This window comes from Gorilla gorilla, chromosome 11 (genome assembly GCF_029281585.2).
Source record: "Gorilla gorilla gorilla isolate KB3781 chromosome 11, NHGRI_mGorGor1-v2.1_pri, whole genome shotgun sequence".
Classification (NCBI taxonomy): Eukaryota; Metazoa; Chordata; class Mammalia; order Primates; family Hominidae; genus Gorilla; species Gorilla gorilla.
In genome coordinates, this window is record NC_073235.2 from 43,102,105 (window position 1) to 43,126,933 (window position 24,829).

General features: G+C 35.2%; 1 protein-coding gene across 2 annotated transcripts in view; it reads right to left on the bottom strand.

The window, feature by feature from the left end:
* LRP1B (LDL receptor related protein 1B) overlaps positions 1-24,829 on the bottom strand; it is a 1,892,531-nt gene that overhangs the window by 327,763 nt on the left and 1,539,939 nt on the right. The gene's annotated exons all lie outside the window — the stretch shown is intronic.

The following is a 24,829-nucleotide window of genomic DNA, read 5'->3' on the forward strand; positions in this document are numbered from 1 at the left end:
ATTAAATCATTGTTTCAGGCAAAAACATGAAACAAATGCTAAAATTAGTGGGCTAAGGTACAATGAGGATTACAATATTTACATAGTTTCAAAAACTCTTCCTACAAGAATATTAATTAATTTCATAGGGAATAAATAGTAACTTTACAGTGGAATAAAATGTCACTTTAACCAAGTGATCAAAGTTAGCATTACTGAGAAGGGCAAATGTCACTATTATAATCTCCCTCCCAACATTTATAACCAGAATTTAATCATGAGACAATATCAAATAAACCCAAATTGAGGGACATGCTAAAAAACAACAGGCCAATACTCCTCAAATACATAAAGTTAAAGCAAGAGAAAGCAAGACTGGGGTAATATCTAATATTAACTCTCAACAAGGAAATCTGGTCATCAAATGTAATGTGTGATCCAGGATTGGACCCTGGTTTAGAAGAGAGTTTATTAATACAGTTGCAGAAATTTGAAAAAGATCTGTAGATTAATTAATAACGTATCAATGTCAGTTTTCATAACTATTATGGGTATTTAAAATGTTAACATTTGGGGAAGCTTGGTCAAGGTTATATAGGAACTCTCTGTACTATTTTGTAACTTTTTGGCAGCCTAACATTATTTTTAAAATTAAATCATTAAACATAAAACAATTTCATAACAATAAACATAAAATACATTTACTAAAATATGTACAAGATCTCTACACTGAAAACTAATAAACTGATGCCAGAATTAAAGAACCTAAATAAGTTATTGTATGCTTACCATATTTAACAATAGCAAAACTCATTACAATTATGATATAAATTCTGCCCTGACTTATCTATAATACAGTAAAATCCCATTCAAAATTTTAACATAAGTTTTTGTTGAAATTCTCAAACTAATTCTAAAATGTATAGGAAAATGAAAAGAAACCAAAATAGCTCACACATTATACTTACTTAATTTTTGACAAAGGTGTAAAGGCAATTACATGAGGAAAAGGTGCTCTTCAATAAATGAAGTTGGAACAACTATATATATATATACATGTTTGTGATTGTGTACACACAAAAAGAAAGATAAATGGGGATTCAGTGGAATGTACTGGTGCTCAGAAAACAATACCCCCAAGTGAAGACCTCAGAAGCAGCCTCAGAAGCAAAGTTTCTCCCTGACTTTCTCCTGCCCTCCTATCTCTGGCCCCTCATTCTCCCTAGAGGCAAGCCATAAAAAATACAATTCCTCTTCCCCAATGTGAGTGATAGAAACTAAAACTCCTTTTCTTCACAGCCAGCCGTAAAAGGTAGAATGATTACTGTAACTTTTCCCACCTCTCTGTCTAGGAGCTGGCCGTGAAGAAATTTTCTATCCTACCCTTGTCCTACAGTAGGTCATAAGTCCCTCATTTCATAGAGATCCTGCTCCATACCGACACAGAGAATCCAAAAAGAATCTGACCACACAGGCCTGGTTGAGTTTTCTCACCTCAGTCTGCTAGCATTCGATCATAGCCTTCTTGTCCGATCATATTTCTATGTGGCTGTCCATTCTTCGTTGAACTTAAACATAAAAATGAATCATTTTCCTTGTGTCTTTGGGTATTCATTCTGAAGGTTCCCATGTCACGTAAAGGTTTAATTAAATTGTTATGCTTTTCTCTTGTTAGCCTATCTTTTGTTATAGAAGTGTCGGCTGTGACTCTTAGGATAAAGAGGAAAGGTCTCATGCCCTTTCAGCCCGACAGAATGAAGGAAAGAATTAGATTGTTTCAATGATGAATTGTCTCAAGTAATTAATATAAACTCATATAAGTAAAGAAAAAAATAACATCTATACAAATTTCCTCAAAAAAATAGAAAAATTGGAAATACTTTCCAATTCATTTTATAAAACTAGAGTAACCCTAATACCTAAATTTAACAGATGCTACAAGAAATGATATATCAATATATTTTAGGACTACCAATCTAAATATTTTAAGCAAAATATTAGTAATTCAAATTTAACACTATATAAAAAATAATACATGATTATTAAGATGGTTTATCTCAGGAATGCTTTAATATTTAAAAAAAGATTAATGTAATTTACTATATAAACAAAATAAACCAGAAAATACATGAGATCCTTGCAACAGATAAAGAAAAAGGATTTGACAAAATTTAACCCTGATTCATGAGAAGAAGATACAGCAAATTAGAAATAAAAGGAAATTTCCTCAAACTAATAAAGAATATCAATGGACAATCTACAAGCTAACACAATACCTAGTGGTGGTGGTGATTATAAGACCCTATATATTTTCAAAGTTACTTTTAACTTTGAAAGATAAAGTTTATATAAGTTTATATAAGTTTATATAAAGTTTATATAAGTTATATAAGTTTATATAAGATAAAGTTTAGTGACTTTATCATATAAATTGTGACTCAGTATGATTTTTAAAAGACAACTGCAGATATTTTGACCGAATATTTGATAAATTAAGGAACCATTATTCAAAAATATACTAATGGTTTTGCAATCAAGGAAACTGATAAAAACAATTTCTTTTTGTTTACACTAACATGTTTAGTGTAACTAACATTCACTAACATGTTTATAGATACAAAGTACTAACATGTTTACAGATACAATGTCTTACTGTGTGAGATTTGATTCACAATTATCTAGAGACTAGACATTAGAGGGGGTGTTTGGCAAACAAAATTTGCTGTAAGTTGAGAAGTATTAAAGCTTGGTGATTAGCACATGAGATTAATAATAATTTTCTCTCTATATTGTAGCCATTTGAGATTTTTTCTTTTTTAAATTTCTTTTCTTTTCTGTTATTTATTTATTTATTTATTTATTTATTTATTTATTTATTTTGAGACAGAGTCTTGCTCTGTCACCCAGGCTGGGGTGCAGTGGCACGATCTTGGCTCATTGCAACCTCCACCTCCCGGGTTCAAGTGATTCTCCTGCCTCAGCCTCCTGAGTAGCTCGATTTATAGGCATGCACCACCACGCCTATTTTTGTATTTTTAGTAGAGATAGGGTTTCACCATGTTAGCCAGGCTGGTCTCCAACTCCTGGCCTCAAACGATCTGCCTGCTTCAGTGTCCCAAAGTGCTAGGATTACAAGCATGAGCCACCATGCCCAGCTGAGATTTTTTTAATTTGAAAAGTAAAGTAAAATTAAATAAAAAAATTAAATGTAAGACAAGGAACTTAAATTACTGTTGTGCTTATAATAACAATTCTAGGGTATAAGATGGTACATATTTTTAATACCAGGAAACTGTTCAAAGCGTTAAATGTTTTCTTAAATATTAAACACTAAGTTACAGAACCAAGCATAGAACTCAAAGTTTCCCATATCTAATCCATGAATCCATGATAAGCTAAATGCTCTATTATTTCACACACACACACACACAAACACACACACATACACACATGCACAACTGTGAGACAACAGACACAGTCTAATCAAGGCTTCAAAGAAAATTATTAAAGTGATAGTTGGAGAGATATTAGAGATTACTAATACTGAATAGTGCCATGAAATAAAATTTGATATTTTCTATTTCATTCTTCTATTGCTTAGATAATTCAAGCTATATAAATGCTTTTTCTTTTACTTGTCATGATAATTTTAAAAAATTTAATGAAGCATTACTTTAGAAGGCAAAACTAGTCTGAAATGCAAAGCAGTCTGACAGTTCACAATTGTACAGCTCAGCCTTACGAAGCAGATTACTGTCTACTAATACTGTAACCACTTTTCCATCTACTGGTGTCATTCTATTGATTTACACCTACAGAACAAGGTGTTACTCAGAAAATGGAGTACTTTTATCAAAGTGATTTCATGAGAAAATTGATTCATCATGCCAACATTTTATAGGACATTCAATCATGTTTTAATACTAAGAGTACTGCTTTCTGTGTTGAGTGTATCTGGAATTACATTCAAAACAAAACATTCAGAGGAGTTTTAAAGCTATTGTGACCACTTATTATATCTTAATCCAGGCCAAATGTCTTTTAAATGAAGAACTACATACTTTATTCATATTTTACCAAATAGACAGAAAAAGTGAGATGATGAATGGATTGAAGTAGATGGACAGAAACCTAAGGTCTGTTGTCTTTTGACACAGTCATAATTCTGATGCTTCTTCATTACTAACACAAGTGCAAGCCCTATGGGAGGGAGGGGTAGACAGGGTAACAAGGAGATAACACTCTTTGGGTTGTTTTGTCAATAATTTATCTCTCCTCTGATAGTAATATAGAGTTAGTGCATTTTGCATTCATTGCAAGAGAATTTTATTCAAAGAATACATGACTTTGAAATGTGATTGAAATTGGGTAATGGAAGATTTAATTAGATGAATACTATGCCACATTACAATATAAACTCTCCTTACATTCTTTAGTTTTTCTGAACTCAGATTTTCCTATTTTACTAACTTGTAATGTGGCACAACTGAAATCTTTTTCCTTATTTTTGAAACCTGGTAGCAAATTAAAAATCCTTTAGATATTTACTTTAGCAATATATATTGTTTTCCACATACAATAACATAAACTAAGAGATATCCTTGGATTTCAGATTTTCTATTAGAATTTAAAACCACTTTAATCAAATATATCATACAAGTGTTATTTCTAAATGGTACCAGAATTTTCAGCACACATTTATCAAGTTTATTTTCAACACTGCTTGTATAACATTCAAAAAGCAAACACTAAAATATGAATACTCATATAATCAATAAAAAATTTTATGCTAGGAGATAAATGTCACTGAAAGCTATTTGGCATTCAATACTAAGATATCCTCCTGACTTCCAAAATGATTAACCTTGACAGGGTAAAAATGGAAACTCTCTTATTCCAGTCATCAATGGCTTTCCTCAATTAAAAAGTAAAATTTTTAAATAGAGAAACAAATATATACAGAATTACAGGACTTCTTGTGATGTATACAGTTTAATTAAAAATCAGAAGAAAGCGAGGCACCAAATAGACTCTGAGAAGCTCTTTGTTATAAAAGTATTTCAAATTAAATCTAGTCAGGAGCTTAAGATATACTAAGTTTTAGCATTTCAGCATAACTTAAAGCCACTCTTGTTGTTTCAGAAACATCGCTATCCTGAAAGATCTACTTGTATATTTTTTAAAGTGTGTCTTTCAAGAAACACTGGTATGATTTGGCTGCAATTTAAGAAGATAGTATTACTTTAGGATTTTTTTATTTCAATTTTCAGAGGAAAAATGGAAGCACATTGAGAAAAATAGATTTTTTTTCACAGCAGATTCTAAGTGGAAAAAAAGTAGCCTGAAGAATATGGCAAACATACTCCATATTCCTCTAATTGTTTATTACATAATAATATATAATATATATTTTATTTTATGACATATATATCTGTATATATACACACATTGCTGAACTTTTACATGAACATTTAAAGGATATGATGAATATATCTCATAAAAATTGTTTTATATATCATTTTTTCTGAATTATAACTTTTTGAAGATTATATTATTGGCCACAGCATATTTTAACCCATGTAATAATAAAATGCTTGAAAATTAGGATTTAAGATTCTTCGATTTTTACACTTAGAAAACATGTTTACTTTTCTATATTAATATTCTCAACAAAAATTGAAATGGTGCCAATTTACCAGATCCCTCATTATATGGGAAGTTTTACTTATTTACATTTTTTATTTTAATTAAATAAGGATATTTACTTATAAAGAAATTATATTTTCACCTGAAATTCTGCACAGTTTAAAATAAGTGGCAAGGGATTCTGACATTAGCAAGATGTTTGATAAGAAATCCCTAGTGCTCATTTCCCAACAAAAACAGCCAAAACAACAAATAAACAAACTGCATTTTCATGAAAGTAAATAAAGGAGAGCACCAGAGTACATCGAAGGAGTAACAGAAACCCTAGTGAGCAGAAAAGCTCAGGATAGCCACATAGAAAACTGAAAGAAACACCTGGCCCTCACCACTTCATTCCTCTCCTGGGATGAGCTGGGAATCAGGAGGAACTTCTCCCAGTGGGGAAAAGGTAAACAAAAGGATCCCAGTAGCTCCCATTAATACCTTGGACACTTACAGTCCTCACCACTGGGGACCCCCGCAGTCCTCACAGGCACGAAGCCCAGCTGAAGGAGCTGCCTGGAGTCCACACGGCTATGCTTCCCCCAGAGAAGGAGTGACACTGTGTCCCACTCCCTGTACCCTGCATGGTTTCTCTGCTATGCCATTTTGGAACTGCAACTACTGATGGTGTGTATGTGGCTCCAGAGGTGAGTGGCCATGGCACTCTTTTATCACTGAGACTAAGCTGCTGCCAAACCACCCCTGCCCAGTGTCCTGACATTCCCAAGCCATTCCACAAGTAGCTGCTAACCCCTTCGCCAGGGGGTCAAGCAGTGGTAGAAGTGCTCCACCCTACCCTTCCCAGTTGCAGGTGAGCCCTACCCCTAGAAGGCTGAGCTGAAGCTCTTACTGCTTCTCATGAAAACAGTGCCTTGGCAGAACCATCCCATGTATACCCAAGAGTCACTGCTGAGCCCAGCAACTAGGGGCTGGAGCTAAAGTTGTTCACCTCCTCCTGAAAAAACAGTACCTGGACAGAGTTGCTTTATCTATACCTTCTAGCCACTGCTGCACTTGTCCCTAGGGGCCTCAGCTGGAGTTGAGCACTGCCTCCGGAGGGAAGAGTGCCCTGGTAGAGACACTTCAAAAACCCATCCCAGTTGCTGCTGAGATTTGCCCCATGGTATTCAAGCTGAAGCTGTGCACTGCCTCCCAGGGAAATGATGCTTTGATGGAGCCACTCCATATACCACTCCCAGTTTTGGCTGCACTCTGCCCACTACGCTAAAGCTGAAGCAATGCCTAGCTTCTCAGGGAAACAGTTCCTTGGCCTCTCAGAGAAGTAACACACACCTGTGCCTGAGCTGAAGCAGTATCACACCTCCTGGGAAAACATACTGTACCCTGGTCAGCCAGAACCTCAACAGTGCCTAAGTTAAAGCAGCAGCCTGACTCCCATGAAATGGGGGTGTGGCCACCCACAGTGATCATGCACAATACTTAAGCTGAAGTGATGCACTACATCCCAGGGAAACAGTTCCTGGGCTACCTAGAACAACGACACCCTCACCCCCAATCCTGAGCTGAAGTGACACATTGCAACCTGGGGAATTGGTAGCTTGGCTGAACTATGCAGCGGCACATCCCAAGACTGAGCTGCTATAGTACCCCACATTCCATGGAAACAAAAATGGCTAGGCTGAGACACCCTGCCCCATAAGCCAAACAACTGTAATACTTCCATTTCCCTAAAGCTCGACTAGACTCCTTGAGTCCAAGCTGCTGAGATACCCTCTCTCTGGGAAGTACAATTATTATTGAGCTGCTATAGTACCCCACATTCCATGGAAACAAAAATGGCTAGGCTGAGACACCCTGCCCCATAAGCCAAACAACTCTAATACTTCCATTTCCTTAAAGCTCGACTAGACTCCTTGAGTCCAAGCTGCTGAGATACCCTCTCTCTGGGAAGTACAATTATTATTGAGCTGCCCCTTGCCCCCAGGGTCCAAGCAACAGCTGTGTTCTGCCATTTTGGACTCCTTACTGCTACTGCACTTGGCCTCAGAATCTGGGATACTGACAAGTCCTACAATCCCAGGGTCTAGAGTCACCACTATATGCTGCCTTATTCCTTGGGAGCCAAGTTACCACTGAGACCTATTGTCTCTGATTCCCAAATTCAGCCGTACTTTGCTCCTCATGTCCAAACCTCCAGAGAATCCTTTCTTTCTCAGAGTTTGGCCCGTGTTGTGCCCACAGGGGCAGAATCACAGCTACATCCTGACCCACTGATCCCAAGCTGCTAGGGGTTGCCTCAGAGTCATAGATCCTGGTTGTTTGAGCAATCAACATCCAATTCTGGAACAAAGAGTGAAGTTGCACCTCATGACCCAGGTGCCACAGTAGGTTCACAAGACCTTAAGCCTATGACCCAGGCTCCATAGCTACTCCAAACAACTAGAACCCTGTGCCACCACAGTTGCTTGTCGCCTATGTCAGACCCAAAACAAAGAGGGATCTCCTTGGCTAAATCTCCATCAAAACCCATTGCCACCAAAGATCTTAACAACCTATGCTACCTCTGCTGCTACCACAAACTTCCATAGTCAAAATTATTGAGACACTCATAGTTATTACTGATGCTGATTGCTGCTTAAGAAGTTTCACAGAGACTGTATCACTGCTTTTACTCAGAACCTGAGTCATCACACCCTTCGTAACCAGCACACTAAGACCCATCTGTGGATAAACATCTTTCTCTATAACACCCACACCATAATATTTGAAGAGGTGATTGTTCCACCAGAAGCACAGACAACAAAGCAGGGACACAAGAAACAAAAAAAGGAAGGAAATATGACACTACCAAAGGAGCAAAATAACTCTCCAGAAACTGACCCAAAGGAAAAGAAAATCTATAAATTGTCAGAAGAGAAATTCAAAATAATAATCTTAAGATAATGCACCATGGTCCAAAAAAAAAAAAATACAGGTAAACAATTCAACAAAATCAGAGAGGAAAAATACCAAATGGAATAGAATTTTAATAAAAAGATAAATATCATAAAAAGAACCAAACATAAACCCTGAAACTAATTCCATGAATAAAATAAAAAAATATAATTGAGAGTTTCAACATCAGACTAGATCAAGCAGAATAAAGAATTTCTTAGTCTGAAGATAGATTACTTATAATTATTCTGTCAGAGAAAGAAGAAATAATGAAAAACAGTAAAGGAAGTCTACAGAACTATGAGACACCATTAAATGAATAAATATTTTCATTGTGGTAATTATGAAGGAAAAGAGATGAGAAAATGTGTAGAAAATCTATTTAATTAAATAATAGTTGCAAATTGTCCAAATCTTGGTAGAGATATAAACAGTCAGATTCAGGAAGCTTGCAGATCTCAAAATATATTCAACTCAAAAAAGTTCCTTTCTGAAGCACATTCTAGTTAAATTGTCAAAAGTCAAAGACAGAATGCTACAAACTGAAAGACGACAGTGTAAAGTCATATATAAGGGTATCCCCATTACATTAACAGCAGACTTCTCAGCTAAAACCTTACAGACCAGGAAATAATGTAAAGGATTTTACATTATTTCAAAGAAATGAAAGATAAAAAAATTGCCAGCCAAAAAATTATGCCAAGAAAAGCTAACCTTTAGTAATTAAGGAGAAATCAAATATTTCCCAGACAAGTGAAAATGAGGGAATTCATTATCACCAGACCAACCTTACAAGAAATGCTCAAGCGAGTCCTACATCTAGAAGCAAAAGGATAATCTACATGAAAACACTCAAAAGTATAAAGTGGTAAAGCAGATGCACCAGATGCACAAAAGAGAAAGAGAAAGAAACCAAACCTTATCACAACAACATCAACAAAAAAACCACAATGATAAATAATAAGAGGTGGATAAAGGAACAAACTACACAAAACAATAAAACAATTTAAAAAAAACAGGAGTATATCCTATTAATAATAACCTCGAATGAAAATGATTAAATTCCTCAATTAAAACATATAGACTGGCTGAAAGAATAATAAAACAAGACCCAGCAATATGCTACTTAAAAGGAATTTCTTTGACCTATAAAGACATAGACTGAAAGTGAAGGGAGAAAGAAGATATTCCACGCAAACAAAACCCAAAAGTGAGCATAAGTAACTATATCTGCATCAGACAAAAGTAACTTTTAGTCAAAAAGTGTGAAAAGAGACAAAGAAGGTCATTATGTAATGGCGAAGAGGATGGAATAATTGTAAATAATTATATATACACCCAACATTGGAGCACACAATATAAACCAAATGTTATTAATTTTGAAGAAAGGAAGATAGGCTCCAATAATAGAAACTTCAACACTCCACTTTCAGTATTGAACAGAGGATCTAGATAGACATTCAATAAGGAAACATTGGATTTAAATAACGCTTTAAACCAAATGGACCTAACAGACATTTAGAGAACATTTTATGCAACAGCTACAGAATAAACATTCTTTTCATGAGCACATGGGACATTCTCCAGGATAGACCATATTTTAGGCCACAAAACAAATTTCATCAAATTTTTTAAAAATGGAAGTCATACCAAGTATATTTTTTAACAATGGGACAAAACTAGAAATCAATTAAAAGAGAAACTCTTGAAAGCACACTGAAATTAAACAACATGCTCCTGAATGACCATTGGGTCAATAAAAAAATTAAGAAGGACATTTAAAAACTTCTTCAAACAAACGAAAATAGAAACAGAACATGTCAATACCTAGGGGATACAGCAAAGGCAGTGTTAATAGGCAAGGCTATAAAAATAAATGTCTTCATCATCAAGTAGAAAGATTTCAAATTAACAGCCTAATAATGCACCCTAAGGAACTTAAAAGCAAGAGTAAACAAAACTCAACATTAGTAGAAGGATAGAAATACTATAGATTGGAGCAGAAATAAATGAAATCGAAAATAAAAACTAAAATCAATAAATCATAAAATGAAAAGTCATTTTACAAAAAGGTAAACAAAATTGACAAACCATTATCTAGGGTAACTAGGAAAAAAAAAACAAAAGACTCCAAAAATCATAATCAAAAAGGAGACATTACAACTGTTACCACAGAAATACAAAAGATTAGTAGAATCTATTATGGACAACTACATACTAACAAATTGGAAAACCTAACAGAAAGGGATAAATTTATAAACACATAAAACCTACCAACATTGAACCAAGAAGAAAAAGAAAATGTAAACATAGCATTTAGGAAAAACAAGATTGTATCATTCATAAATGGTCTCCCATCAGAGAAAGGCCCAGGACTGGATGGTTTCACAGGTGAATTCTACCGAACATTTGAAGAACTAGTATAATTTTTTTCAAACTTTTCCAGAAAATTAAAAAGAAGGAATTCCTCAAATCTCATTTTATAATCTCAGCATACCTTGATATCAAAACCAAATAAGGACACCACAAAAAAGAAAGTATAGACCCATATCCATGATGAATATCAGTACAAAAATTCTTAACAAAATACTAGCAAACTGGATCTAGCTGTAATCCCAGCACTTTGGGAGGCCGAGGCGGGCGGATCACGAGGTCAGGAGATCGAGACCATCCTGGCTAACACGGTGAAACCCCGTCTCTACTAAAAATACAAAAAATTAGCCGGGCGTGGTGGCGGCCGCCTGTAGTCCCAGCTACTCGGGAGGCTGAGGCAGGAGAATGGCGTGAACCCGGGAGGTGGAGCTTGCAGTGAGCCGAGATCGCGCCACTGCACTCCAGCCTGGGCGACAAAGCAAGACTCTGTCTCAAAAAAAAAAAAAAAAAAAAAAAAAAAAAAAAAAAAAAAAAACTGGATCTAGCAGCACACTGAAAAGATCATTCACCACAATCAAGTTGAGTTTATTATAGAGATTCAAGGATGGTTCAGTGTATGCAAATCAGTAAATGTGATACATTACGTTACAGAATAAGAAACAGAAACCATATAATCATCTTAATAGACACAGAAAAAGCATGTGACAAAATTCAAAATCCCTTCATTATAAAAGCTCTCAACAAATTAAGTAAATAAGTAATGCATAAAGGTCATATATGACAAGCACAAAGCTAACATCATACTTAATGAAGTAAAGCTGAAAGCTTTTTCTTTAAGAACTGGAACAAGATAAGAATGCACTCCCACTCTCATCACTATCACTCAACATAATACTGGATGTCTCAGTCTGAGCAATTAGGTAACAGAAAGAAATAAAAGGCATCGAAATTGGAAACGAGAATGTCAGAGTGTCCCTGTGCATAGACAACATGATCTTCCATACAGGAAACCCTAAAAGCTCCACCAAAAAACTCTTATAACTGATAAATAATTTAGTAATCTTGAAGAATAAAATGATTAAAATACAAAAAATGGTAACATTTCTATACACCAACAACAAGCTAACTGAAAAAGAAATCACGAAAGCAATTCCATTTACAATAGTTTTAAGGAAATACAATGCCTAGGAATAAATTTAACCAAAGAAGTGAAATATTTTAACAAGGAAAACTATAAAACACTGATAAAAGAAATTGAAGAGGACACCAAGGTGGAAAGACATCCCATGTCTACGGTTTAGATGAATTAATACTGTGAAAATGACCAAACTACCAAAAGTGATCTACAAATTCAATGCAATCCCTATCAAAATACCAATGACATTTTTTACAGAAATAGAAAGAACCCTAACACTTATATGCAATCACAAAATTTCCCAAATAACCAAAGCAATCCTGAGAAAAGTAAAAAAACAAAGATAAAGACATCACAAAATCTAACTTCAAAATATGCTTGTAAAAATCCAAAACAGCATGCTGCTGGCATAACAATGGACAATTAGACCAATGCAACAATAGATAACCTAAAAATAAAGTTATGTTTTTACAGCCAACTCATTTTTGATGAAGACTTCAAGAATACTGATTGGGGATAGTCCCCTCAATAAGTGGTGTTGGGAAAACTAGATATCCATATGCGGATGAATGAAACTAGAACCTTGTATCTCATCATATAAAAAAATTCAAAATGGATTAAAGACTTAAATGTAAAACTTGAAGCTATGAAACTACTAAAAGAAAACATAAAGGAAATGCTTTAAGATATTATAGGTCTCGAAAAATATTTTATGAATAAGACCTCACAAACAGAGACAACATAAGCAAAAATAGATTAATGGGATTATATGAATCTAAAAAGCTTCTGCACAGCAAAGAAAACAATTAATAGAGTGAAGAGACAATCTACAGAGAAGAAAATATTTGTAAACTATTTATCTGGTAAGTGATTAATATCCACAATACATAAGGAACCTAAAAAGCTCAACAGAAAAAAAAATCATTCAATTAAAAAAAGTGGGCAAATAAGCTGAATAGACATCTCTCAAAAGACGACATGCAAATAAATGGCCAACAGGTATCTGAAAAAATGGTCAACATCACTAATCATGAGGGAAATGCAAATCAAAACCAAACTAAGATATCATCTCACCCCAGTCAGAAAGGCTATTATCAAAAAGACAAAAAATAACAAATGTGTGGAAAGGGAGACTCATATACTGTTGGTGGGAACATAAAACAGCCATTATGAAAAAAATACTGAAGGGTCTCAAAAAATAAAAAATAGAGTTACTGTATGAACCAGCAATCCTGCAACTGAGCTTATATCCATGGGAAAGAAAATTAGTATGTCAAAAAGATATCTACATTCCCATGTGTTATTACAGCACTATTCACAATAGCCGAAATACAGAATCAACCTAACTGTTCATCAGCAGGGCAATAGATAAAGAAAATGTGGTACGTATACACAATGAGATACTATTCAGCCATAAAATAAAATAAAATAAAATAAAATGAAATAAAATAAAATAAAATAAAATAAAACACTATCATTCATGGCAACATGGAAGTTTGTAGGACATTATTTTAAGTGAAATAAACCAGGCACAGAAAGATAAATATCACATGTTTTCACTCATGTGTAGAAGCTAAAAACATCGATCCCATAGTAGAGAATGGAATAGTGGTTACTAGAGGGTGGCAGAAGTAGGGGGTAGAAAAGGGAGATGTTGGTTAACAAATACAAAATTACGACTAGATAAGAGAGAAATAAGTTCTAGTGTTCTATAGCACTGTAGGGTGACTATAGTTAACAACAATTTATTGAATATTTCCAAATAGTTAAAAGAGTGAATTTTCAATGTTCCCAACACAAAGAAAATGCAAATGGTGATGGTTAACATAATTTCATCATTACATACTGTATACATGTATCAAAAAATCACACTGTATACCATAAATATGTACAATTATTAGCTGTCAATTAAAATATTAATAAAATCCAAAAAGTAGTAAATTAAGAAAATTTAGGGTAAAAATGAAGGATCAGAAATAAAGGATCAGATTTAGTGTCTTCATTATAACTAAAAGAATTACTTATCAGTGTTTATGACTCCCAACAGACTATGCAGTATTTAGAAATCAAACGATTTAAAGATTTTCAAATTTCTTCAAAAACAAGAATAACTAATCACCCCAAATTTGTAAATGGAAGAAAATTATCTTTGAGTGATATTTTCTTAAATATTTAAGTATAAATGATAGAATGCACTGAGTTTTTATTCTGTTCCAACTTGACTATTTGGGATTTGATGACAGTCATTCTATGGAAAACAAAGGTAGAGAATAAGAGGACAGTTCTCCTATGCTGAAAAAAGTTATCTTTAAGAAAACAAAATTGACAGAATCTACATGAAACCATGAAATCAACTATTTCCAAGTCAGTGTGTTTTCGTAAGGCCCTCTTAATATCTGGTTTCTGCTATTGAAGTAGTCATTCAGTTCACTAGTTCCACTCCTGTGATTTTTCAAGAGCCATTACAACCTGGAGGATGTTGGCCCAGCAATTCTCACACTTTGAACTATTTCACTCAAGGACAGATTAGAGTAAAAATAATTAATTAAGCTGTACATTTTATATAGCTGTACTACTAATGCTTCTTATGGCCTATAAATAAGATCTTTTACAATAGAAAAAAAGAAAGATTTGAGGATAACGGGAATGTTTCCATTTTTGAAATTAATTTAAAATTTAATGTTTTACTTTCTCTACATGTTATATGCATTTATCTATATTTCAAACTCTGACAGTTTGCATTTGCTTTCCTGTAATTGATTTAATTAAAAATTGGAAAAATCAAGAACATTTAAGCATTCCATGAAATGTTGTGCTCTGCTGTAATTTAATATTGTCCACATCATTTATTTTAAAATTTTAGTAACATTTCCCATGCATTTAAAACTATTTATTAAAAATTATAGTAAAGATAAATGTTTGAAGAAACAACATTATATATAGTATGTATCTTCAAATTGTTCTTGTATTTTGGTTTGTGATTTAAACTTCAGTTGAGTATTTCCATGAGGTAGCAACAGCACTTTGACCATTCTACACAATGTGCCATAAATGGCATGAACATCTGCACGAAGTTCTATTTCTCCATTTGCTCAGGGAAAAAAATATCCATAACTTAGTGATTGGAGGGTGTCAGTGAATTATGAATACATTCTGTGTAAATGAAGGCAATATAATCAGCTCTCTTGTACTAGACAGGTATTATAGTTTTCCACAAGGATTCATTTTAGTTAATTTAAGTTGAATCATTAAGCATTACAATTTGGCAGCTGCCAGGAAGATGACAAAAAATAAGCAGCTATAATTGTTCAAGGACATGTTCTGAACTAATCAGTATATAAATCACTTCCTGGCATTCCTTTAGTCATGTCAGATAATAAAACCTTCTCCCTTTAACTGAATCTGGATAACTAACCAGTGACTTCAGTATCACTCAAATGTTAAAACCAATATTAAATCATACTGAAAAAAGTAATTAACCAATATTTCTCAATGAATTCATTTTGAGGCGTTAAGTGTAATATGTGATAAAAAAAGAAATATTCAGCATTCATAGCAAATAATTTGGTGGTAGCTTGCCCTTGCACAGAAATAAAATAGAAGCTTCTTTAAATACTTACAGTAAATTATTATATTGTTACACTCTCCAACTTAATCTTCAGCTCTTCACCTTAGCCCTGATACCTAGCTATGGATGGACAAATCATATACATTTCGCCCTGGGGATGCTTTATAACTGAACATTACTGTGATCCTGCGATGAACTCAAAAGAGTCCTGAACTAAGTGTATAGATATGAGGAGTTGAGTATGTGCAGAGGGGGTCAGTGGTGAGAGAGGAACTAGCTCAACAACTATGATCAAATTACAAGTCTATGAAATGGGAAAAGTTATCTGCATAATCTCTAAGTGCCCATCTATTTCCAACAGCTATATTATTTAAACTAAATGCTAACTCTCCCTATTGGCAGAAATAAGGTCTAATAATGTCCTCCTAATTTTGCAGACACGAGTAATCCATATAGACATAATTAAATTAATTAACGTGTGCTCATATCATGGTGTATTATTATTCATGTAAGGTATGTTTTCCAATAGAGTTAATGGCATTTTTGTTAACCATGCCATGGCTTATGTTCAAAATCATCTTACTTTTAGTTCTACATATTTCATAATTGGTTACTTTCAATATTCTCTGTGAATTTTAATAAGAATGGAAGAAAAGCAGCTAAGGAATAGGGTTTTAGCTCAGGAAAAATTCCACAATGAATCAGGCCGGGCGCTGTGGTTCACGCCTGTAATCCCAGCACTTTCGGAGGCTGAAGCGGGAGGATCGTGAGGTCAGGAGATCAAGATCATCCTGGCCAACATAGTGAAACCCCATCTCTACCAAAAATACAAAAATTAGCTGTGCATGGTGGTGTGCGCCTGTAGTCCCAGCTACTCGGGAGGCTGAGGCAGGAGTGCTTGAACCCGGGAGGTGGAGGTTGCAATGAGCCGAGATCACGCCACTGCACTCCAGCCTGGAGACAAAGCAAGACTCTGTCTCAAAAAAAAAAACAAAAAACAAAAAACAAAAAAAAAGTATCAAAGAACGAGTTCAGCCAAGCAGGAAGCAGTCATTCAAAAAAGTATCACATAAATGAACAATGATTGATCTTGGTACTCTTGATCTTTTGAAATGCAGTCCACATGCTAAACCAACAGGACATGTAAAGTTTTGATAAGCTCCACACTTCAGGTGCTGAAGACGATCCATGGAAATGCTTCCATCATATTATAATAAAGAATTTAAAAGCCACTACCCATGTTTGTGGTCATTCAAGCATTCGTGATGCTAGCTATATCTCAGAAGCTTGGGGCACAATTTCTAACTCTAGACTTTGCTCCACAAAACAATTTCTCAGTGATTTTTGCAGACTCTCAAATGTGTTGGCTCTCAAACTTTTCCTTCCTACTTCCTTTGGGAAAGCTTTTACTTGCTTTGTAAGACGTAAGTCAGAGAAAGAACAAAAGAACAATTGTTGGTAAAGCAAGCCAACTTAAAAATGTTATCAGAAAAAGGAAGTGTTTTATTTCAGAACATAGTTATTCAGACTTGGTTGTGTATGGATTCGCCAAAATTAACCATGCCACTGGAAGATACAAGACCATCGGAATCCAATTATTTTTGAGGTCAGATATCCAGAACACTTTTATTCACCATATATAATCTAAGATCAGCTTCAAAGATCATCTGTTATTCACTATACAAACCCTTGCCACTTCCTGCCCCGAAATTCTCCCGACACTCATCACACCATTATCAATTATTGTGTAGTTCAATTGTTTCTGGCTTTTTTCATTATAATATCATTACCATAAAAGTAGTCTACACCTGGGGGGACTAACTAGTTTTTATCCCAGTCGACTTTTGGCCTGAGCTTCATTCCGATGGTTGATATTTTATACTCACCTCATTCTATACTTCCAAAAGTAAACACATTGAAGTCTCTCTCCTTTCTTACAGGCTTCCATTAATGTTTGTTTGCTTTTTCTAGTCTAGATGTTCTCCTGAGTTTTTAAATTTAGAGTATTTTGTTTCTTTTAATTAAACTTATTCCTTTTTTTTCAATGTAAGAGTTTTGTGTTTTGAATTATATCCCAGTGCAGTTAGTAGTGAGTGGACAAAAGATGTTGCATACAAATAAAAACATTACCACACAAATTCAGTCCATGTTCCATCGCACTCACTCTGTTACCATTAAGATTTGCCAGTGGAAGATAGAGAGGTCTACTGGTCGATCAACTTTGAAAGTTAAGCCAAGTACAACACTGCAAGAAATAGGATACCTTGGCCGGGTGTGGTTGCTCATGCCTGTAATCCCAGCACTTTGGGAGGCTGAGGCGGGCAAATCACAAGGTCAAGACATCCGGACCATCCTGGCCAACAAGGTGAAACCCCATTTCTACTAAAGATACAAAAATTAGCTGGGCCTGGTGGTGCGCACCTGTAGTCCCAGCTACTCGGGAGGCTGAGGCAGGAGAATCGCTTGAACTTTATCCACTACCGAATTTTTTTTTTTTTTTTTTTTGAGACAAGGTTTCACTGTCACCCAAGCAGGAGTGCAGTGGTGCAATTATGGCTCACTGCAGCCTCAAGCTCCTGGGCTCAAGCGATCTTCCTACCTCAGCCTCCTGAGTAGCTGGGCTTACAGGTACGTGCCACCATGCTGGCTAATTTTATTTTTTTCAGTTTTGCAGAAACAGAGTCTCACTATTTTACTCAGGCTAGTATAAAACTCCTGGGCTCAAGGGATTTTCCCCACCCCCCAGCCTCCCAAAGTGCTGAGATACAGACATGAGCCACCAAACCTGGTTGCACTACAGATTTTAGAATTTGCTAAAACCATATTTGCTTGATTTATTGAATTCCTTATTTTTAAAATTTTGATCAAAATCAGTTTTTTGCCTTCAAATTTTAGTCATATATAGTGGCAGGAAAAATGAGGATACAGTTGAATCTAATTATATTGCTTAAAAAATCTTAATGGAAAAGCAATTCTGATTTAACTATTATTTAAAGATGAGTTTTTAACCTTCCTCTCTAATCTCATTCAAAATAAATGATGTTTAATAGTTTAATCATTAAAAATTCCATCAATATAAAAGAATGATTATTTAAACTTTATAATAAAAATATAAAGTCACATCAGCTTAAATGTTCTTGATGCGTATTTCTAACTTCTGATGTGTTATTTGAAAATTACCAATGAGCATAATAATTTTGATCAATAAAAAACTGGACAAGTTTAAACAACCCAATTTTATAGAGAAAAGCACAATTTGACAAATCCTAATTATGTGATTTTGACTTTTCTATTTTCCAAGGCAGCCTGGTCTATCAAAGTTAAAACCCTTACAGTTTTTTTTCACTTTTGTTCTCATCTACAATGACACAACTTTTTAGGTGGGGGCGGATGACTTTAACCCCTTTTAATGAAGTTAATATATTGGTGATTTTCCATCAACGTAGTACCATGTAAGGCAGAATGTGAGAATGACAAAGGAAATGAGTATTGAATAAGAAAATAAATTCTTTTACTGCTCTCCTTTTACTTCCCCTCCAGCCACCCTGGCCTCCTTCTACTCAGCAGTTACGATCCCTGCTCAAGGCCTTTGCATTTGCAGTGCACTCTGCCTAGAATGTCATTCCCCAAAATACCCAACTGGCTGCCTAACTCCCTCACTTTCTTCAAACCTCAGTCATCCTCTCACTGAAGACTTTTCCAACCACTTTCAAAAATGAGTTAATGCGTGCAGCACACCAACATGGCACATGTATACATATGTAACACACCTGCACGTAGTGCACATGTACCCTAAAACTTAAAGTACAATAAAAAAATAAAATAAATAAAAAAAATCAATCCCTTTCTCCCTGAGATGATTTTTTCTAAGTACTTATGACTACCTAACTACCATTTATTTACTTAATTATCTTGTTTAATGTCTGTTCTCTCACTAAAATATAATATACCCTAAGGGCAAGGATTTTTGTTGTTTTGTTTACTCTTATATTTTTCAGAGAGAAAGGAGCTAAATTTCCCTTCTCTCAGCAAAATATAGAAGTAAACGGAAGAAGGAAGTCTATCTCCCTTCTCTCAGCAAGGGAGACAAGGGGAACGAGGAGACGGAACAGGGGAACAAGGAGACAAAGAAAGAAAAAAAGAGGAGAGGGAGCAAAGGAGAAGGGGAGAAATCTTAAACTCCTTGAACTAAGTAAGAAAATTGCATAATATGACACTCAGGGAAAACAAAATTTCCTTGGATTTCTCAGTGCTCCTGCCAAAGCCCTAGCCTCATGAGACACATGAATACATATTGAAGAAAGATAGAGAACATTTGCTTTCACCTTCCCCAGAAATATTGTACTCCTCACATATTATCATGTCATAAAAAATAGATCAGTAGCTATTTTCTAGCTAATTTCTCTGATCTGAAAGGATAATACAACTTGTCTCCCCATCAGGACCAAATGATAGCTGGATTAGGTCCCTAACTTAAGGCCAAAGTACCAGAAGACATGACCACTATCTCAAATGTCAAAAGGGATGAATCCTCAATTTGGACACATCTCCACACCCTGAGAGCTGGAGACACCTGGGCTTTATCTTGCCCTTGGAGAGACATCTTTACATTTTAAAAGGTTAGGGTAGGCCGGTGCGGTGGCTCAGGCCTCTAATCTCAGCACTTTGGGATGCCGAGGTGGGCAGATCACCTGAGGTCAGGAGTTCGAGACCAGCCTGACCAACAGGGCATAACCCCGTCTCTACTAAAAATACAAAAATCAGCTGGGCATGATAGCACACACCTGTAATCCCAGCTACTTGGGAGGCTGAGGCAGGAGAATGGCTTGAACCCGGGAGGCGGGGGTTGCAGTGAACCGAGATCGTGCCACTGCACTCCAGCCTGGGCTACAGAGTGAGACTCCATCTCAAAAAATAATAATAAAATAAAATAAAAAGGTTAGGGTAAAAACCATTTTCAGAAGAATAAAGTTTTCATTTCTGCTTTCCTCCTCTCCTTTTGGAAGAAGGAAATAGGATGGCTGACCGTATCCTATATATGCAAATGGAGAAAATCCATTGTTCTCTATTTCTGTCCATGTGAACTAACCCACCACCCACTTGGAAAGATTCCATCAGCTCTCATGGCATTGCTGGTGGTCTAGATGTGGGAAACTAATGGTCTCATTGTTACTGTGGCTGCTGATCTGGTGGTATCAATAAAGAACTATATTTGTTGACCAAGTGTCTTGTGTTTCTGCAATATTAATAAATATAGAATATGCAACTCAGCAAATTGAGTAATATCTTAGACCAGTCACAGTTCGTAACAAAACAGATGCAAGGTCTGGAAATATTAAATATTGGGGAGGGTCAAAAGAATTCTTATGATCAAATACTATCATGCATTCCACACAGCTCCCCAGCTAGATACAAAGAACTAGGAGAACAGATGACCACACAAATCATTAAAAGGCCCTGTGTCGCCAATTGCAGAAATGCTCTCAGGAGACATGATGAAGCATCATTTTAACCACGAAATAAAAAGCGATCATTTACACCTCAGTATAAATCTTAAGTTTGAAAAAATGATTGGACTCATGACAGAACAACTGTTTTCCTTTTGAAAGCAGGGGTGTAACAGCCTATTAAATAATTACTTTGATTTTAAATGTCTGTAATTCCAATTTCCATGATAGCTCATAATAGCTCAGAGAAAGAATGAGGAAATGCGGATGAAGTCTGTCATTATGTATTTATACAGTCAAAAAAAATGAAAAAGAAAAACTACAGACTGAATTATCAAAACCTAATTCATATGAGTTAATGGCTTTTTATCTTTTTTAAACAGTCCTTTGGGAGGAACTAGAAGCAGAGAAGAGCACTGGGACTTCTCAACTGAAAAGCTATTACTTCAACAGTCTATGGGGAGGGCTGCTCCAGAAATATCCTCCTGGATGTGTCAATTTGTTTTCTTTCTTACTTTCCAAACTAAGCACTTGAAAATGAGGAGAGAGAAATAAAATATTGTGAAGCCCAGCTGTCTATGGTACACATGTTTTTGTCAGTCATCACGCTTATGATCTATTGCAGCAATAAATCAAAAGAACTGCACTAGTTGCGTAATTTATTATGGCAGTATATCAGCAGGGTGAGGCCTCCAGGAGCATGAGTTACAGACATGAACCTTGCATCATTGCTTTTATTTACTTTCTCTATTTAAGTTTGATATAAGAAGGCAGAGTGGGAGGATCTGAAGTCAGAATTGAAAGGTTCTTTTGCATAATTGTCAAAATGACTTTAGACACTTTAACGAAGGTAACATTATTCAAAATTTTCACCTTTGATTTACTATTTCTGTTCAACTAAATTAAAAAGCAAAATAAGCCTTAAATAGTATGATGGTGATGATGATCAAGGTCCTCATTTAACTATTTCCTTTCCAACTCTGTAGCACACCTCTTCCGATATACTTTTTGTCCTTCTCAGCACATTTTGCTTGCACACACTATTGCTTCCCGGGATCACATACCTAATAGAGAAGCACAACATAAGCTCTTGCCTCAGGCTTTGTTTTTTTTGTTTGTTTGTTTATGCTTTTACAAATCTAATCTGAACTGAGATAAATTTCTTCGTGTTTTTTGTCCTTATCTAAATACAATTTCTACTATCATTTGCTTTGAATTGTTCTTTAAATTGACTCTTTACCATAAATGGAAATCTAGTATCAGAAGAAATAGACTGCAACTCCAAAAAATTCTACAATGAAACTGAAACTATCAAATTATAGCTAAATAGTATTGCCAACCAAATGTTAGCCTGAATTATCTTTCTCTCCCTCCCTCTCTCCTGTTCTCTTTTTCTCTCCCCCTCTTCTCTCTGTATTTTTCTCTCTCTTTCATTAAGTATCACAGGGATATTAAATACCTATTAGCAGTAAACTTCAATTTTCTTTCTGGGTCAATCAGAGGATTGAAAGAGCATTAAGTAAAGAATGATTTTTCATACCACATCATTAACTTTAAATTGATATTGTTTCCGTGTATCCCCTAATATCGGTAATATGAGTCCCATGTCTTGGGGAAAATGCAAGGCACTGTGGAAGGCCAAAATTATGAAGATTCTCATGCGAATTATCTCAGATATTCGGAATCAGGTGAGAGAATATGGTCGTGACACACATATATCTATACCTGGTTTAGGTCTGCCAAAACCATAATTAAAAAAAAATTCTCATTTACCACGTATTTGACTGTACCTTGGGTAAATTCTCTGTTATGCCTATAGCAGACTACAATAATTATTCTCAATTTTCACTATGCAAATTGTGAAGCTTTGAAAAATGAGACCCATGCCTCATACAGGAATTCTGATTTAATTGTTCTCAGATTGGGGTTAGGCATCACTATTACATAAAAGCCCCCTAAGGGATGCTAATGTACATTCCGTGGTAAGAAACTCTTCTACCTCTTCTGATATGTCATTGACAAATGTGCTCTTATTTCTGCCCAAAGCAGGGTTATAATTGGTGCTACGGTTCGAATGTCTTCCAAAATTTATGTGTTGAAACTTAATTGCCAATATGATAGTATTAAGAGGTGGGACTTTTAGGAGCTGATAAAACCATGAGGGAAGAGATCTCATTAGCCTGTCCTTATACAAGAGCCTAAGTGTGTGGGTTTGATCTCTTCCACTCTGCTGCCATGCGAGGAAACCATGTTCATCCTCGCTGTCATGCGAGGATGCAACAATAAAGCACCGTCTATGAGAGGCAGGCCTTCACCAGACACCAGGCCTGCTGGTGCCTTGATCTTTCACTTCTCAGCCTCCAGAACTGTGGGAAATAAATTTCTGTTATTTATAAATTACCCCATCTCTGGTAGTTTGTTATAGAAGCATAAATGGACTAAGATACTGGAGCATTTATTTTTCATTCATTAACAAGCCCTTTAATTTTCCAACCATTCAGCAGGCCCAAATGCAAATGGACTGGCCAGTTGATTAGGTTCAGCTTTTACATGTTGGGGTGATTTGACCTTCTTTCCCCATTTGTGCTCAGTCCCAGCTCTGGATCCTACAAATAAATACTAGGGTACTTTAGCCTTCAATGAGCAGAATTATCATGTTAGCAGAATAAACTACAGATTATACAAATTTGCAGTAGCTACATCAGTGGTCATAGGATTCTGTTGGCATCTTCATGGAAATATTAGCGTGAGAGCATGAGTCTACTGACAGTTTCTATTGACAGTTTCTCCTTTTTTTTTTTTTTTTTTTTTTTTGAGACAGCATCTCTCTCTGTTGCCCAGGCTGGAGTGCAGTAATGTGATCTCAGCTCACTCAACTTCTGCCTTCCAGGCTCAAGCAATTCTCGTGCCTTGGCCACCCAAATAGCTGGGATTACAGGCGAGCACCACGAAACCCAGCTAACTTTTTATATTTTTAGTATAGATGGGGTTTCACCACGCTGGCCAGCCTTGTCTTGAACGCTTGGCTTCAAGTGATCCACTTGCCTTGACCTCCCAAACTGCTGGTATTACAGGCGTGAGCCACTGTGCCCAGCCAGTTTCTCCTTTAATATGTGTAGAACTATTTAGTTTTTCTTCCCTCTAAGATACATCTTTACTTATATTATTTATATTTTCTCTGTTTTTATTTCTTAACATTTCATAATTATGCAATAATTAAGATCATGTATCTTACTGACTTTAGTTTTAAATGTTAGCTTCTTTTAGTAATTTAACAATGTAATTGTACATTAAATGTATTTTATATATTAATGGTCAACCATATTCCTTTTGATGACTTATTTATTATTATGTGCTGCTAGAAATAATTTAGCATCTTGATTTTTATTTTTTATATTCTCAAAATTCCTATGTGAATAAAAGATCTTGTTATAATAACATTTTAAATCAAAGGACTATAAAAAATGACTTTTCTGCTAAACAGTTTTGTTCTCTTCTATCAAATCAAAGCACTGTATAACTTAACAGTCTTCCCATAATGTCTTGGTTGCTAGGAAGTTCAGAAAAAGCACATGCTTGAGTTATTTAGCTGTAGTCATACAATACCTGAGTTTTTATTGTAAACTAGTTTAAATAATATTTAAATGGTTAAAATAATAATTAGTTTTAATCTTTTTTATCATTTTAAATGTTCTCAGAGAGTCAAACACAGAGAAATATTGCCTCAAGCTCAAATAAATGCAT